This window comes from Urocitellus parryii, chromosome 2 (genome assembly GCF_045843805.1).
Source record: "Urocitellus parryii isolate mUroPar1 chromosome 2, mUroPar1.hap1, whole genome shotgun sequence".
NCBI classification, from domain to species: Eukaryota; Metazoa; Chordata; class Mammalia; order Rodentia; family Sciuridae; genus Urocitellus; species Urocitellus parryii.
In genome coordinates this window covers 131,084,256-131,094,471 of record NC_135532.1, presented here as the reverse complement: position 1 = coordinate 131,094,471, position 10,216 = coordinate 131,084,256, and positions in this window count along the sequence as shown.

The window sequence follows — 10,216 nt, the reverse complement described above, 5'->3', positions numbered from 1 at the left end:
GGGCTGGGAGCCTGGAAACACGGATTTGAGTCTGTGGCACCCTGGGAAGTCATAGCCAGTTAAGTATTCATCTGCTGATCTTTACAATGCAGAATCTGATGTGAATAGCCACACTGTCCCTTGTGGCCCTCGTCAAGATTCTCTGATCCTGATCTGAGTGGACACAGAGAAAGCCACTCTCAATGAGCACTCTATAGATTGACATGTGGCAGATCTGAACAATGACTGCAGGGCGTTGAGCCATCCAAAGATGGTGCACAGATTGTTGTTAAATTGTCCCCAACTGCTGGATTCAGTAGGAGGCCACACAGCATGGGGCCAGGAGAGAAGAGCCAGAGTTTTTCCTTTTCTCCCCCTCCAGGCCCAGTGTGCGATTCCAGGAGGTGGGTGCTCTGAAGGGGAAGGACAGGAGTCAGGGAACAGCAGGGGCAGCATCCAAACTAGGGCCTAGAGGAGTCTGGGAAGTTTCCCAGGATGAAAGGAACTTTGTAAGTGCAGTCCTGAAATCTGAAGAGGAGTTCACCAAGTAACAGAAAAAAGAAGCACATTCTCAACCTCGGCTGCTCTTTAGAATCATATGAAGAACTTTTGATTATCCCAATGTCTAGGTAGCATCTCAGCCCAGTTAAATCAGAATCTCTAGGAGTGGGTCCCAGACATCTCCCCAAGAGAGTCTAATGTCTAGTTAAGTTTGAGAACCACTGAAATAATGTTCATTTACACACCTGCCAGGTGTGTGATCAACAGTTCCACTTTCCCTGTATTCTCTATATCTCGGTTTCTTTATCTCAGGCTTATGAATGGCATAGAACCAGAATTTCATTCTAAGTCACCAGTGGTCTGTAGTTCACCATTGTATAAATTAAAACAGGTACCTTTCCTTCAGGACACATTGTTTTGGTTTGTTGAAATCTTCTTAATATTATATATTGATTATGCTAGAATAAGATCTTTCCATCTGTCATAAAATTGTTATGATAGATATACAAATCAGTAATGCCTTCAGTACAAATGTGTGTGGCAGCCTTGTGTAGTGCACAACCTGTAAAACCATTTATGATAACCCTCTTTTAGAAACGGAAGGTGTGTGATTCCAACCCCGACTCTTTCCTTGATCCCAGCTACCTTACACTTTCACTCCTTTCTAGTCAGGATGATCTATTAAACAAAGGGAATGTAATTCCAAAATCCAAATGAATATGCTTGGAACTGAGAGTTTATTAAAATTCGTAGGTTTATTTAAACAAAAAGTCCTAGAAAAAGCATAAAAATTAAATCACATTTAGCTACTTATTTAATGAGTCATCTTTATTAAAAATAACTATGTTTCATGAAATTGGAAATGTTCTGGAAAATCTGAGGATGACCGCCAAACTCTGTAACTACCAACCTAAAGTCTAAGCTCTGCTCTCCAGTGCCCCCTGAGAGGACAGGTGTGCCCCACTCTGCTCCCTTTGCCTAATGGATGCTTTGCAGCTTAGAGGCTGCCGGTAGCAAAAGGGTACGACTGGGGCACCACCCCAAGGCACTTTCCCTGAGGACCCTCACGCTCCAAGATGGCTGCTTAAGAAGGAGCAACAGCCCTGCAATCTCTTTAGCATGTCTTGGGAGGCGCTGCCACCGGGGAAGCTGGGCTGAGGAAAAGAGAGACCAACACTGAGCAGGATGACGCTGTCCCAGAAACCCACACAGAGCATTTGTCCTGCAGATAATCAGGAGCATGATGCACTCTCAGAGGAGGAGCTGCACTGGGTTGGAAAACACCAATGTGGACAGCAGCAGAGCATCTTCTCTCCACCTGTGGAGACCAGGACAAGGACCACCAACTAGGGGTAAGGCAGACAGCAGCAGTGACTGCCATCTTGGTCCCAAAAGAATTATCACTCAAGGGATGGGAGTGGGGTATGGCATGAAGATGTAGCTGAGTCCCCTTCCATCACAGAATTATCTGCCAAAAAAATCTAAAGGCACAACAGAAATAATCATGTTCTGGAAGTTTCTACTCCCAGTCTTGATATTAACCATCGTTTGACCTTGGGCAATTTATCTCACCACCTGGCATTTATAAGTCCACATATGTGGAATAAGGGAGTTAACTATGTGACCTGCAAGCTACCTCCCATGTCTTTTTTGTGGGGAAGGGTACCAGGGATTGAACTGAGGGGCACTTGACCACTGAGCCACATCCCCAGCCCTATTTTGTATTTTATTCAGAGACAGGATCTCAATGAGTTGCTTAGTTCCTCACTTTTGCTGAGGCTGGCTTTGAACTTGCCATCCTCCTGCCTCAGTCCCCCAAGCCACTGGGATTACAGGTGTGTGCCACCACACACGGATCCCTTTCATATCTTGAAGCAACAAAACAGAGAATACCTGGATACACATCTCATCTCATGCTTGCTGAGTGACCTTGGGCAAATTACTTATCCTTCTCTGTGCCAAAATAAAATAGGGATAAAAAAAATTACTTCACAGAATTGTGAGGATTAAATGAGATCATACATGTAGAGTGCTTAAACAGAGCCTGGCACATAGGACATGGTTAATAAGTGCTCCACTAGAACAGAAGCCACATGATAGCAGAGATCAATGTCTGTTGTGATCTCTGATATGCTGATAACAGAATCTGGCATATAACTGACACTTGGAAAGTATTTGCTGAAAGAATGGATGAGTAATAAATATTCTGACTCCAGGGCTTCATGACCAGGGCTTGTACTGGGTCTTCTCTGCCCATGGAAATTTCCCATCTTACTGTAGTGTATAGGATCTTGAGGAAACAAGAAAGAAGAACAAAATACAGAAGTTACAATACATTTAAAAAATGAGTTGCATTTCCCGAATGGCTGCTACAGTTTTTCCAGTTTCACACACTCTTATTAGAACCTTGTCACTTTCCTACCACAAGATGGAGTCCAGGTTTTCTCTCCTTCCTTGAAAGTGAGCAGACTTTTGACTACCTGGACTAGTGGGTAGGTGTGACATATGCCTCCTTCCTAGCCTAAGTCATAAAGGCAGTGCAACTTCTGCCAGGCCCTGTCTCTGGAAATACTTAACACTGAGCTGCTATGAAGAAGTCCAAGGCGGCCATGCTGTAGGGAAGCCCAAGCTGGTCTACGTAGAGAAAAATGCATGGAAAAGCACTGTGACCAGATGAAGAGGAAGAGGTACTGGCCAATCTCCCACTGCTCCAGGATCCTGTGCCTCACGTTGGCTCCAGCTGGAACTGACTGGCCATAACTGCATGTGACAACCTGAGTCAGAGCCTGGCTGACTGATCTGCAGAAACTATGAGTGTTTTTGTCAACTTGTTCATCACGGTGATCAAAATAACTGACAAGAACAATTAGAGGAGGAAAAGTTTATTTGGAGGCTTGTGGCTTCAGAGGTCTCGGTCCATAGATGGCCATCTCCATTCCTCAGGGCAGAACATCATGGCAGAAGAGTGTGGTGGAGGGAAGACATCACACCAGGAAGCAGAGAGAGAATTCCACTCATCAGAACAAAATATATACCCCAAAGGCACAATCCCAGGGACCCACCTCCTCCAGGCACAACCTACCTGTCTTCAGTTACCACTCGGTTAACCCCTATCAGGAGGTGAATTCACTGATGGGGTTAAGGCTCTCATAACCTTTCTAAACCTTCTTGCATTGTCTCACACATGAGCTTTTGGGGAACACCTAATATCCAAACCGTAACAACCAGATATTGATTTCCTTGTTTCAGTCACTATTTGGGAATCATTTTTAATACAGCAATAAATGAATGTGGTAAACTCCTTGGCAAAGCATAATACCAAGCCTGGCTGGTTCAGCTCCACCTCTGTCAAGCCCCAAAAGGCTATTTGGTCCTTCAGGATGTTGGGGCTTTGGGGCAGGAATCCAAGCACAGCCATCCTCAATCCTCTCAGTTCTCTTCCTGGCAGTACAACAGAAGCCTACACTCCAGCCAGCCCCGTCAGACCAGAGCCTTAGGGAATACACTAACCTTAGCCCCACGGAGGATCAGCAAAGACCCTGATTTCTCTTTTGGCTTCCAGTAACTCTTGCCCCGCCCAAGCACCTTCCCACTGGCTCTTTCTTGAAAGGTATTATACTTCCTTCTCTCTCCTACTTTTTCTATCATCTTCACCAAGCATGAAGATGGCGGTAACTATGATGACTTCTCTTGTCATTCACGTTTGACTGATTATGACAGTGAATGCCTATAAATCCCACAGCCATGCTGTAAAACATAACAGAGTTGAATCCAGAGGGAAATGTTACATTTATCATAATGAGAGAGGAAATGTTTCTTATAATGGCAATTTATTTACCCGTGTGTGTGTGTGTGTGTGTGTGTGTGCACACGCACATGTGTGTGGAGCTGGGGATTGGACCCAGGATTTCACACAAGCTAAGCAAGCACTATCAACAGAACTATATCCCCAACCCATTTTTACACATTTTTTAAAAACAAACTTGCCATTATGATTGGGATGTGAAGTGTCCCCCAAAAGCTCATGTGTGAGACAATGCAAGGTTTGGAGGATAAATGATTGGGTTATAACCTTAACCTAATCAGATATCAATCCCTGATTGGATTAATTGAGCGGTGATGGGAGGCAGGTGGGGTGTGGATGGAGGAGGTGGTTCACTTGGCGTGGCTGTGGGGTATATGTTTTGTATCTGGAGAGTGGGGTTTCTCTGCTAACTGATCACCATGTGAGCTGCTTCCCTTCACCACACTCTCCTGCCATGATATTCTGCTTCTCTCAAGCTTCAAGGAATGGAACCAGCTTTCTATGGACTAAGACCTCTGAAACTGTGAGCCCTCAAAAAACTTTTCCTTTTGTAAAATTCTTCTGGTCAGGTCCTTTAATCACAGCAGCAAAAAAGCTGACTAAAGCACATGCTTTGTGCAATCCTTTACAATGGAGTGTTCAAGGAGCTGTTCACATGAATCTCCCTCGGTCAGTTCAAGGCCTGGTTACTCCACTATAACAAAGAAGAAGTCCAAGAGTTGGCAGGCTCATGTTAGAATTAACATGTCTTGGATGCCTGGAAAGGATCTGTCCAAAGTTGAGAACATAAATTCCAGGGTGGCCACAGGGGACAACTCAGGTCTATCTCTAGAGTAACTCACAGTGTAGGGAGATTGCTCAGAATCTGGAGACAGAAACCTACATTTCTCCCAACTCTGTGACTCACCAGCTATACAGCTTGAACAAGTAAGATGTGCCAGGCCCAACATCTTCATCATAAAGCAAGACATTAATAACAGCTACTCTAAAAAGCATATAAAGATAATTAGGAGGAAAAAAGATGTTCGAACAAAAACCAATGTACAAATACTCAAAATAACCCCAATGTCCAGCAGCCAATAAATGAATAAAATGTGATCTATTTATACAGAGGAATATTATTCATCCATAAAAGGAATGAAGTAGTAATCATGCAATAATGTGGACAAACTTGAAAACATTATGCTAAATGAAAGAAGCCAGATACAAAGGCCACATACTGTATGATTCCACTGATATAATCTAACCAGGATAGATTAAATCTATGAAGCAGGAAGCAGATCAGTAGCTACCAGAGGTTGGAGTTTAAGGGAAATAGGGAGAGACTTCTTAGTGGGCACCAGGTTTCAATTTGGGAAGTTTAAAATATAGTGAAGCTAGATAATGATGAATGCATAACACTGTAAATGTTTAAATGCCAGTGAATAACACATGTAAAATGATCAAGACATGAATGTTATATGATGTGAATTTAACACAAGAAAATAAAGTATGCAAAGGACCTAGCACAGTTTCCAGTGCTTCATTGTAAGTTCAATAAATAGAATTTCTTATTCCTCCTCCACTAGTGACCTCTTGCTGAGTTGCTCTGCTCTCTCCCAGGACCCACAAAATGCCAGTGAGTCCACAGAGCATCTCACTCACTGGCAGAACCAAACTTGCAGCTGGAACCCTGACAGCCAGGGAGTCTAGGAACTGTTAGCCAAGGGCTAGGAAAGAGTATCAAACACAGAAGGGCACCATGTTCTGCCCACAGGGATGGCATTCTCAGAGTTTGCAGCCCAGTGCCATGGGCTTCACTCCTGACTGCCACACATCAGTATGGCCCCATCCTGAGGACACACAGTCCTGGGTCCCCTCATCAAGCTGCTTCTTTGGAAGCATTCTTCCATTGCATTGGACTTGGAGTCTGAACTTTTAAAATCTCTACAAATAACTGTCTGGCCAGGATTGGAAGCCACAAGCCTAGAAGGTGTCCAGGATAAGAAAATGAAAAAAGAAATGAGAAGAGAGGAAATGTTACATAAGTTCAAAACAAGCCTGGGGGACACTCCCAACTTCAGAGTGAGGGAAATACAGGAAGGAGTTGGAGAAGATCAGATGGAGAAAATGATACCTGCAGTAGAGAGCACTAGAATATGAATTGACAGGGCAAAAGTCATTCCAGGTAGAGAAAATTGGTGGAGCCCAGACCTGATTGTGAGAGGAGTTGCTTGGTGTTAGGGAATAATGTTGTGTCCTCCCCCATATATTGAATTGCTAGCCCTTGTATTCAAAGTAAGGAAGAAGGTAATTAGGTTAAGTGAGGGCCTTACCTAAAGGTAGGGCCCTCATCCAATAGGATTAGTGTCCTTATAAGAAGAGACCAGAAGGCTCACTCTCTCTCCATGATGGAAAGTGCCATGTGACGACACAGGAAGAAGACAGCCCTTTACAAGCCAGAAAGAGCCCTCACAAGACCCCGAGCTTGCTGGGATTCTGATCTTGAGCTTCTAACCACCAGAACTGAGAAAATAAGTTTCTGTTGCTCAAGCCACCCAATTTGACATTTTGTTATGGCAACCTAAGCGAACCAACACACTTGACCAGAGCCTGGGATGAATCATTTGATAATGACTTTATCTGGGAGGAAGACTTTGCATGACAGCTTTAGAGTAGATCATACTTCAGAAGAAGGCTTGGGTGAGGCTAAGTAGTAGAGTACTTGCCTAGCATGCACTGGTCCCGTGTCTGATTCCTCGCCCACGGGAAGGAGAGGGAGGAGGAGGAGAACAATAACTACAGTTTTTATATTGAGCCCCACATTAAGTCTTATTGTAAAGGCATGCTTCTTACTTCTGTGAAAATTGGTATTAGAAAAGGAGCCCCTGCCTTAAAGATATTCCTAGGAATCTGTCCTATCCCATTCTAGCTCTGGTGTATGCAGGCTTCGGGTGATTTACTCTGAGGCCTGGGCTGGGTCTGGAGGTAAGCAGAGAGTCGAGCTTTAATTAGGAGCACCTGGGGTTCTGCCACAGCCTCCCTTCTCCATCCTCATTTTTCCAGAAGGACATACAAGTCTCATTAAATGGTTTTTGCTCCTGAGAATCAATGACCGCTGAAGAACAAAGGTAAAAATCAATTATCTTGTCACAAAGAAAGGACAAGCCTGGGTGGTTAGGGGTTTTGATCATAAGCTCTGTTGAGAGGAACCAGAATGGATGTCCATCATCAGAGTGATCATTATCAGAAATCCCTAGGAAAACAGTAGTTTCTAGAACATATAAAAATGTCCTTAGTCCGGTTCTCTCTTTCTCCATATCTGCCAGATGCAGTGTTGACACACCATGGGCCTCATCTCCCCTTCCCCATGATGCCAGACTGACAGGAAACCAGTAACCTGGGACAAGTTGTCCCCACCACTCCTTCACCTCCTTCACAGAGATTCCCACTACAGTGTCAGTTTAAGGGAAGGGAAAATGGAGGTCAGGATTCATTTGCCTTGTGGGTACAGCTGGGGCGTGTGTATGTTGCATGATCTTTCCTGATCATTCTCACCTGTTCCCAAGTTGGAACTTCTTCCTTAGAGACAGCCTCCCACCAATAGACAGACCTTGGCCCAAAACTCTGCTTCCTGCCACGAGTCTTGTGTACCATCTGAGTTCATCATCAGGGAGATTACCTCCACCAAAATGATGTAGCTCACAAGACGTTCTATTTGGAGGCCCTTTCAGGAGGACAAGGAAACCCTTGGTGGCCCAATTAGTTCTCAAGTAGACTGAGCTGCAATCAAAACTCTACTGTGAAAAAACAGTCATTTAAAAATACTTCTAATTATTTGGCTAAATGCGACTGGATGCCTTGTGTAGTCTGTTGAATAGTGACCTCCCAAAAATGATCCATCCAAGTCCTAACTCCCGGTAACTGAGAATGTGACCTTAGGAGGAAATAGTTTTGCCAATGTAATAATGTTAAGGGTCTCAGGGTTAGACCATCCTGGACTTAGGGTAGGTCCTTAATTCAGTGAACTGGTATCTTTATTAGAGAAAGGAAAAGTTTTGAGACATAAACACAAAGGGGAAAGCCATGTGGAGAGAGGCCAAGACTGAGAGAATAAGACAAGAAACACCAAGGACTGCCTACAGCTACCAGAAGCTGAGAGAGCAGCATGGAAGGGATTCTCCACCAGAGCCTCCTAACATCTCCATTCCAGCCTCCAGAACAGTGAGAAAATTATTTTTTGCCATCTTAAACAACAAAGTTTGTGATAACTTGTTACATCAATCCTAGGAAACAAATATACCATGTACATTACATCACCCTTTATATCAAGGATGAGATAACAAATTTCCTTCTAGAATTCAGTAGAAGGAACAGAGTCTCTCTTCAGATAATTATGAATGCTTGCCCTCGCCAGCAAGGAGTAAGAGGTTTGCAATGTGACAATTTCATACTTTTCCGGTTGGAAAGCTCAAGTGGAGATTATAGTTCAAGTTTAGTGATTTCACACCCCAGATTCTTGTTTTAAATGTCTCTTTATTTTTCTATGCTTCTATTCTCTTTCGCTTTGAATTTAATAGGCTTATTATGCACATATGCGATTTTGTTACAAATCTTCTAAAATCTCTTTTGAAAAGAGAGGGTTAGAAAACCATAAAAGTAGACTGACCAAGAAAGGGAGCCAAGGAACCCAACTTCCTAGGATTAAATCTCAGCTCCACAATTTAGGAGCTGGGCGAATGTGGGGTCGCTCCAAGCCTCAGTTCCTCTGCTGTGAAGTAGGAATATTCATATGTGTTGGTCAGATTTTTATTACTGTGACAAAAATACCAGACAAGAACAAATTAGAGGAAGAAAAGTTTATCCTGTCTCATGGTTTCCAAGGTTCAGTTCATGGTGGATAGACTCCATTGCCCTGGGCCCAGGATGAGGCAGAACATCATGGAGGAATGGTTTGATAAAGGCAACCAGAAAATACAGAAGGAGAAGGGTCTATAGGGAAGATGAACCCTTCTGGGCCTCATCCCCAGTGACCCATCTCCTCCAACAACATCCCACCTGTCTAAAGTTACCAACAGGTTAGTCCATTCAAACCAGGATAGACTGATTAGGTCACAGCTCTCACAATTCAATCATTTCACCTCTGAATATTCCTGCATTCACACAGGAGCTTTAGGGGGACACCTCATATCCAAACCATAATAGGATATGCCTTGATGGGCTTTTGTAAAAGATTAGATGATTTGACAATTACATGAAAGCACTTAGAACAATGTCTGCCTTGGAAAAAAAATATTTATCCACTTAATGTTAGCTATTTATTCATCCACTTACTGCCATAGTTACAGAGCTCTACTCTGCAGAATGAAGTTCAAGCCCCTATCAGCACACAGGCCTTCTATGGTAGGCATCCTTGGGGGCTATAGCTTATCCCCTGTCAAGTAAATCCTATTGCCCCTCCAGCAACGCTGCCCACACCCTCATGCTTGGCCATTCTGCTAGGATGGCTAATGTCTACTCACCTTCACATCCTGGCTCTGGGGTTACATTCTCCAGGAGCCCAACTCAGGCCTCCCCTATGCTGTGGTAGCTCTTCCTCATCCTGGACCCCTCCATGCCCTGGGCCTGCCATGTTTATCCCACCATCCCACAACCTGTTGGGGGGACTTGATGGTGACTCTCTCATCCAGGATGTGTCTGAATCTCCTGATTTCGGTTGTCTGTTGTCCAAGAATGTAGGTGTGGAAGACCTTTGGAAGATGAGCTGTCAGTCTGTATGAGCAGGGAACTCTGAAGTCTGTCTCCTGACTGATCGGGGTGGCCCTGAAAGGGATGGATAGCATCTGACAAATTAAAACTCCAGAAGGTCCCACAAAGCACACTAGTCTTCTTATGCTTGGGTTAAAAGATGGGTTTTCCATCAAGGCCTTTAAACCTTTGGTCTGGTGTTAT